The sequence below is a fragment of the Panicum virgatum genome, chromosome 5K (assembly GCF_016808335.1).
Source record: "Panicum virgatum strain AP13 chromosome 5K, P.virgatum_v5, whole genome shotgun sequence".
Classification (NCBI taxonomy): Eukaryota; Viridiplantae; Streptophyta; class Magnoliopsida; order Poales; family Poaceae; genus Panicum; species Panicum virgatum.
The window spans coordinates 18,755,558-18,762,390 of NC_053140.1; the positions used below are offsets into that span (position 1 = coordinate 18,755,558).

The 6,833-nt window shown below is 44.7% G+C and overlaps 1 long non-coding RNA gene across 1 annotated transcript; it reads left to right on the forward strand.

Annotated features, from left to right (window-relative positions):
* Positions 1–630: 630 nt before the first annotated feature.
* Positions 631–2,820, forward strand: LOC120706815. Its single transcript, XR_005688441.1, has 2 exons — positions 631–1,154; positions 2,307–2,820. It is a non-coding gene; the product is annotated as an uncharacterized LOC120706815 (long non-coding RNA).
* The last annotated feature ends 4,013 nt before the right edge of the window (positions 2,821–6,833 follow it).

Genomic DNA, 6,833 nt, shown 5'->3' on the forward strand with positions numbered 1-6,833 from the left:
GCCTGAGGAATTATGTGGGTGTTGATAGTGATTGTTTAAGTGGTGGCTTGGCTCTGTTTTGGCATGAATCTTTACAGGTTTGCTTAAGAAAATGCAGAGAGATATATCGATGCAAAAGTCCAGGAGCATGCTGATGGTCCAAAATGGCGACTAACATGTGTATATGGTGAACCACAGGTTCCGGATAGGAAACATGTTGGAACTGCTCCAACGATTGAAGAAATTATCCAATTTGCCTTGGTTGGTTATTGGGGATTTCAATGAAGCAATGTGGGGCTATGAACATTTTTGTCTCTCCAAGATCAGAGCAACAAATGCAATTTTTTCGTGATGCCTTGAGCACCTGCAATCTTTCTGATCTGGGTTTTCATGGTATGCCACATACTTGTGATAATAGGCAACAAGGAAGGAAAAATGCGAGCATCAGGTTAGATAGGGCTGTTGCGGACCAGTCCTGGAGAGATGTTTTTGGGCAAGCAACCGTGCACCATCTAGTTTCATCAAGGTCAGACCATTGTCCAATTTTGATTCGTATGCAGAAGGAAGTATGGCAACCAAGGTGTAACGCCCCGATATTTTGCCGGGGTCACCAACGCCAAATTGGCTACGGCACCACCGAACGACGCGCGCGTTCCGTGTGTCCCGCGTTGCCGCCGTGCCGCCCCTTCCTTCTGCTGCTGCTGCCTGCGCTGCTGCCGCTGCGCCGAGCCCGCGCGCGACCACCCGCCCGCGTGCTGTGCGCCATCGCCAGCCATGGCCGCGCGGCCTCGAGCCGAGCCGATGTGTGCCTCTCCGCCCCGCTCGCCGCCTCGCATCGCCACCGGCCCGCCTCCACCTCACCGACGCACGCATGAGGTGCGCCTCGCGCCCCTGGACCTCCCCACGCCGGCCTCGCCGCCGGCGAGAACACTGCCGCTACCGCTGCCGCCATGGCCGCCGCCCGCACCTCCACGCCGAGCCGTCGACCGAGCTCGTCCCGCCCTCCACCAACCCCTAAATCCGCTTGCTCTCGTCCCAACGAAGCCCCCAGGCCCGGCCATCACCTCCATGCCTCGCCGGAACGTCGCCGGAGCGGCACAGCACCGCCACCGCCCGCCACCCGCCGTGGAGCCGCCGCCACAGACCGCCTCCTCGCGCTCCAAGGCCACCTACAGGTCTGCGCCGATCTCCTCTCGCTCCTCCACCCCTCCCTCGCCGCCAGCAAGCCCTCCCATGGCCAGAATCGCCGTTCCCCTTTCACCCCTCCCCTGTTTTCGCGACCAGGGACCCCAGACAGCAATACAAAGAATTCCAAGGTGTTTTCTGCGAAGTCTGTGACTCATATGAATAGTGCTGCGAAGGGTTGTTTTGCAATAATTGGCTGAAACTTTGAAAAATCATAGTAAATCATAAAAAAATCAAAAAAAATGCAAACTAAAATTTGTTGGATTCCTTGTCCTAAGATATACAACTTTCCTTACAGGTTGATCTTCAGTTTCTAAATAGTTTTTGCTCTAGTTTAAATATTAGTTTAAGTTGTTGCAAGATTTGAAAATGCATAGTAAATAGTAGAAAAATGGTAAAAATGTAAAACTAGTTGGATTAGCTTTGATTTGGCATGTAGAACTTAGGAAAAATATTTAACCTGCTGTTTATTTAATGTTTTCATGATGTATTGATTTAATCATGGTTAATGCTTGTTTACGCTTATCTATTTAATATCTGCAGTTTTGGATGTTCAAAAATTAAGAAATTTATGCAGTAGCTTACTCTTTGCATGTTTAGTTCACTGTAATAATTTCAGAACCAGAAGATATGTGCATGTTTGTAAATCTATTTTTGTTCTGTTTGTTTTGCTAGGGCTAAATTAAATATTTTCTATTGTCAATAAATGTTGGAAAAATATTGTTGCGTGATTTATCAATAGCTCATCATGCTGGTAAATTTTGGTTGCTAGATCATGTCCTCAAGTTAAGTTTTTACATTTGTTTAGTTTCTAGTTATATCCTTCACTTTCCAAAAGTATTGCTAAGCCATTCTTTTCTGCATGGTTTGATACATCAAGTATGTCATTTTTGGGTGAATCATGTTAAATTTTGTTGGCTAGAAGGTTTGGCTAATTTCCTGAATGGTGGATACTTGCAGTGGTTTAATTTAAGTTAATTTGTGTGGCATGCTTGATGTGCTTGTCATCTTCTATGAGATGCTTGAGTGATGGTTAAGTTAAATAGCTCTAGGTGCTTATGCTAGTATGTTATACTTTTATGAATGCCTTGCGTGTTGCACTTCCATGCATTCATACATATGCATTGTCGCATCTCATTTAGGTACGATAGATGAACCATATGAAGGACGTGCTACTGGAGCCGAACCCGAAGACGATGTTGGTGGACATATCCCGAAGACGGATGGATGGAACCCGATGTGCATGACCAAAGAAAGATGCTCGCCAAGCGAGTATCATCTAACTAACACTGACTTAGTGTTAATCTCAGGCAAGCCCCGGTGCACATCCTATTATTTGAAATTATGACACCTATATATGTATTTATTACTTGTGCATTACGTTTCAGGAGTTGATTGAAACCCTAGTTGCATGATCCCTAGGTTTCCCTGAATTATACTAGCATGTATAGGACGATAGAAATGCTATGCTTAATACTTCTCGATAGAAGTCGAGTGACTTTTTTCACTCGCGAGATATATGATACTTAGAAGTCGAGTAATTTCCGGTTACTCGCGAGATATAGGTTATATACTTATATACAGTACCTGAGTTGTTGAAATTGACATGGAAATATGAGACTGGGCGGGGAATGATGATGATGTATAGGTATGGCAGCAGGACAGGGTTCGTGGGTGTCTTAGCCCCATCCGAGTCGATTGAGGACCGTACCGTTGTTGGCCCTGCTGATCATATTTGAATTGTACTAACTGCATGCCGAGAGTAGGAGGTAGTCGAAACCGGTAAGCCTAGTACTGCCTTGTTTCGAAAGTACAGAACTTCTACCCACCCCTTAGGGCAGTCGAGTGGCCGCGGAGAAATGGGATGCATATGTTTACTTTTGGTGGTCTCTTGTAGGGCTCCGTTGACTATATGCAGGTGGGGCGGTTCTGTAGTTCGAGGCGGGGAGGGGAATGGTTGGTTCGTATTGTCCGACGGGGCAAATACGTGCCGTGTTGGTTAGGTCCACCTTGCAAGGTTAAATCGGATCGATTCGCCGTCAGTCGCTCTCGGACATGAGCACCTTGATCTTCGAGTCACATCATAGTAAGGAAATGAAATGATATGATATGATACATGTTGATGTTATTTAATCAATTATGTTTTCACATTGATTGTTATAGATCTGCAAATCATAGATGTGTAGCAACTTTATAACTATAATTTGGAGCTAAAATTTTGAAATTAAGGATCTACCCTTAGATGCTTTTCTGCAAATAAATCCACCCGCCAGAAAGCTTTGCATGTCTAGATATGTGGGCTAAGTATACCCAAAAGTCGGGTAAGTCTTGCTGAGTATTAGTATACTCAGGGTTTGTTGTTTACCCTGTTTCAGGTATAGAAGCTAACTAGTATTCGCATCAGTGGGCTCGATGTGACGTCCTCACGTGTTCATAGTTATCGTTTTGTTTTATTGGTTCTCAATCAAATTTACTTCTCTCAGGTCATATTCTCTTCCGCTGCTATCATTTATTTTATGTAAATTCTAAATTTAAAGCTGTTTTGTAAATATTTATGTTATTATCTATTTTTGTGAAATTATATTATGCTGGTACCGTCTGTGCTCGCCGTCGCGCGAGACTTCTGGTGTGTTTCGATCGACCTGTGGGTTGGAAACAGTCTGTCAGGTTACACTTAATTAAGCTAATGTGCCTGATGCGTTCAAATGATGGCCATTACGCTTAATTAAGCCATTTAACTTGGTGGTTCTGTCACACAAGGCAGGGTAAACCAATGAGATATGAGATCATGTGGGAAAGAGAGGAATGCCTGCAAGATGTGATCAAAGAAGCATGGCTCAGTACAAGCAGAAGAGGTGATCTTGGGGAAATCTCGCTATCTCTACAAGAGGTTATGCGCAAATTAAAGAACTGGAGTTCTGATCATTTTGGTTCAATTAAGAAAGAATTAGAAGAATTGAGGAAAAAGTTGGAACACCTCCAACTAAATTACATAGAGGATAAAAGGAAGGAGATGAGACAGGTCATGGATAGAATGGACGAAATTCTGTATTGGGAAGAAATGATGTGGTTGCAAAGGGCAAGAATTGATTGGCTAAAAGAGGGAGACAGGAGTATGAATTTTTTTCACTTAAGGTCAGTGTGGAGATCACGTAAAAATAAGATCATGAGGTTGAGGAAAGCAGATGGGCACTGGTGCACCAATGGGAATGAATTGGCACAACTAGCTACTGACTTTTTTGGTGACCTTTATAAGAGAGATATAAGTTTGAACCCTGCTATCCTCCTAAATCTCCTGGATAATGTTGTGACTGAGGAAATGAATGAAAGTTTGTGTAGACAGTTTTCAGCAGAAGAGATCTCTGATGCCTTATTTCAAATTGGGCCGCTTAAAGCCCCAGGACCTGATGGTTTTCCGGGAAGTTTCTTCCAACGTAACTGGGCAGTACTAAAGGAAGATGTCATTATAGTAGTGCAAGCTTTTTTCCAATCCGGAGTAAAGCCTAAAGGAGTAAATGATAGACTTATTGTTCTCATACCAAAGGTAAAGGAACCGGAAGTGCTGAAAGATTTTAGACCAATTAGCCTTTGTGAAAGTGATCGGGTGCTCTAGCCTAAGATGGGGAGAGGGTGAATTAGGCACTCTAAAAAGCTTAACCTATGGCTCTAACTAGTTTGCACAAAAACTTAAACTAAAACAAGCTATCTAGATGTGCAACTTTGGTTCTTCTAGTGTGAAACCCTTATCCCAAAAGAGTCAACCTATATCCAATCCTATCAAGATACTACTCTATGAAAGTAAAGGCACAAAGATTGCAATATGAAATGTGGAAGCTTAAAGAAGGGATGAGAGGAAGCAAACTCTCGACACGAAGATTTATCACGTGGTTCGGATTGCCACAAAGGCGCCCCTACATTCACGTTGTTGAAGCACTCACAAAGAGTATTGCTTCCCGGCAATCAAGTCTCTTCCGTGAACACAATCACGGTCACCTTGATCCCGCTTTCCACTAAGGGAGCTTGCCCATGAAGGAGGGGTCTCCGTCCCCCGCACAAAGTTGTCGACGCCGCTCCACACCAAGCCGGAGGATCGTTGACGTGCCGGCGAGCCACCAAAGCTCCAAGGAGGCCGGCGCACCGAAATACAAGTTTGGTTCACTCTAGAACCAGCCACAAGTCACAACACCTTGCTCTCTCACTCACAGGAGCTAACCTAGCACTAACACTTACAAAGCTTGTGCTAAGGACTAAGAATTTGATCTCTATGCTCTTGGATGGCTTGGAGGTGTTCTTGGATGTGTGTGTGATGGCTTGGGACTCCATCAAACTCAAATGACCCGGGGTGAGGCATATATATAGGCCATCAACTCAAGAGAGCCGTTACTAGCCGTTGGCCAGTTTTCTGCGTAGGCATCCGAACTTCCGGTGCTAGGACATCGGTTTTTCCGGTCATACTGCACGCTGAAGTTGCCGTTGGCCTCTCTGACACAGCTGCAGCAACTTCCAGGGACCATCGGTTGAACCGATGATAGGGCGTCGGTCCTTCCGGTGGTACAGGATCTTCTCGTAGCCGTTGCACTTGATAATTCCTTGCTGACGTCATTGCACCGATGCATTACTCCGATGGGCATCGGTTCTTCCGGTGCTAAAGGCCTGGCTGCTGCACACTTGACATCGTCTCTGGACAATAGTATGTTGAATTCACCGATGCCTCTGAGTGACCCATCGGTTAAACCAGTGCTACTGAGTTTTCCTCACTTGGCTCAGTAGCACGTCCAATTGCACCGATGCTTAGGGCGTCGGTGTATCCGACAACCATCGGATGCACCTATGGTAGAGCCATCGGTTTAACCGGTGCAGCTGAATCTGCGTCCTCTTGTCAAATTCTCTGGATTTTTACTATACTTTGGCACCTTTGCGGCGAATTAGACTTGACATCTTGATGGTGGATTGGACATGGCATCTCGACGATGGATTGAACATTGCATCTTGACGATGAATTAGACGTGTTGAATTATATCCATAGAACCTAAAAAACTCCTAAAAGTGTGATATCACAAACTCATTAGTCCCATTGATTATGTTGTCACTCAATCACCAAAATCACAAATAATGGCCTAATTGGAGCCATGTTCCTTACACTTTGTAATGTCATTTACAAGGTAGTCTCTAAATGCCTTGTGAATCATTTGCGGCCAATTTTAGAAGAGATAGTTTCACCAAATCAGAGCACTTTTGTGCCAGGAAGGATGAACACAGAAAATGCTTTGATTGCTTTGGAGTGTATACATGCCATCAATCAAGGCAATTCCAAATGCTCAGCAATTTTGCGCCTACAAGCTTGATTTGTCCAAAGCTTATGACAGGGTTGATTGGGAGTACTTGAGAGGGGCTATGATCAGACTAGGTTTTCAAGACCGTTGGGTAAATTGGGTCATGCAATGTGTCACTACGGTATCATTCTCCGTAAATTTCAATGGTGTTCCACATGAAAAATTTAAACCCACAAAAGGGCTCAGACAAGGGGACCCTCTCTCTCTCCATACTTGTTCCTTTTGGTAGCTGATGGTTTGTCTGCACTTCTCAGAAAATAGGTTGCCAATGGAAACCTTCGGCCTATTAGTATTTGTCGGCAAGCACCGCTCATTACCCATCTGTTGTTTGCAGAT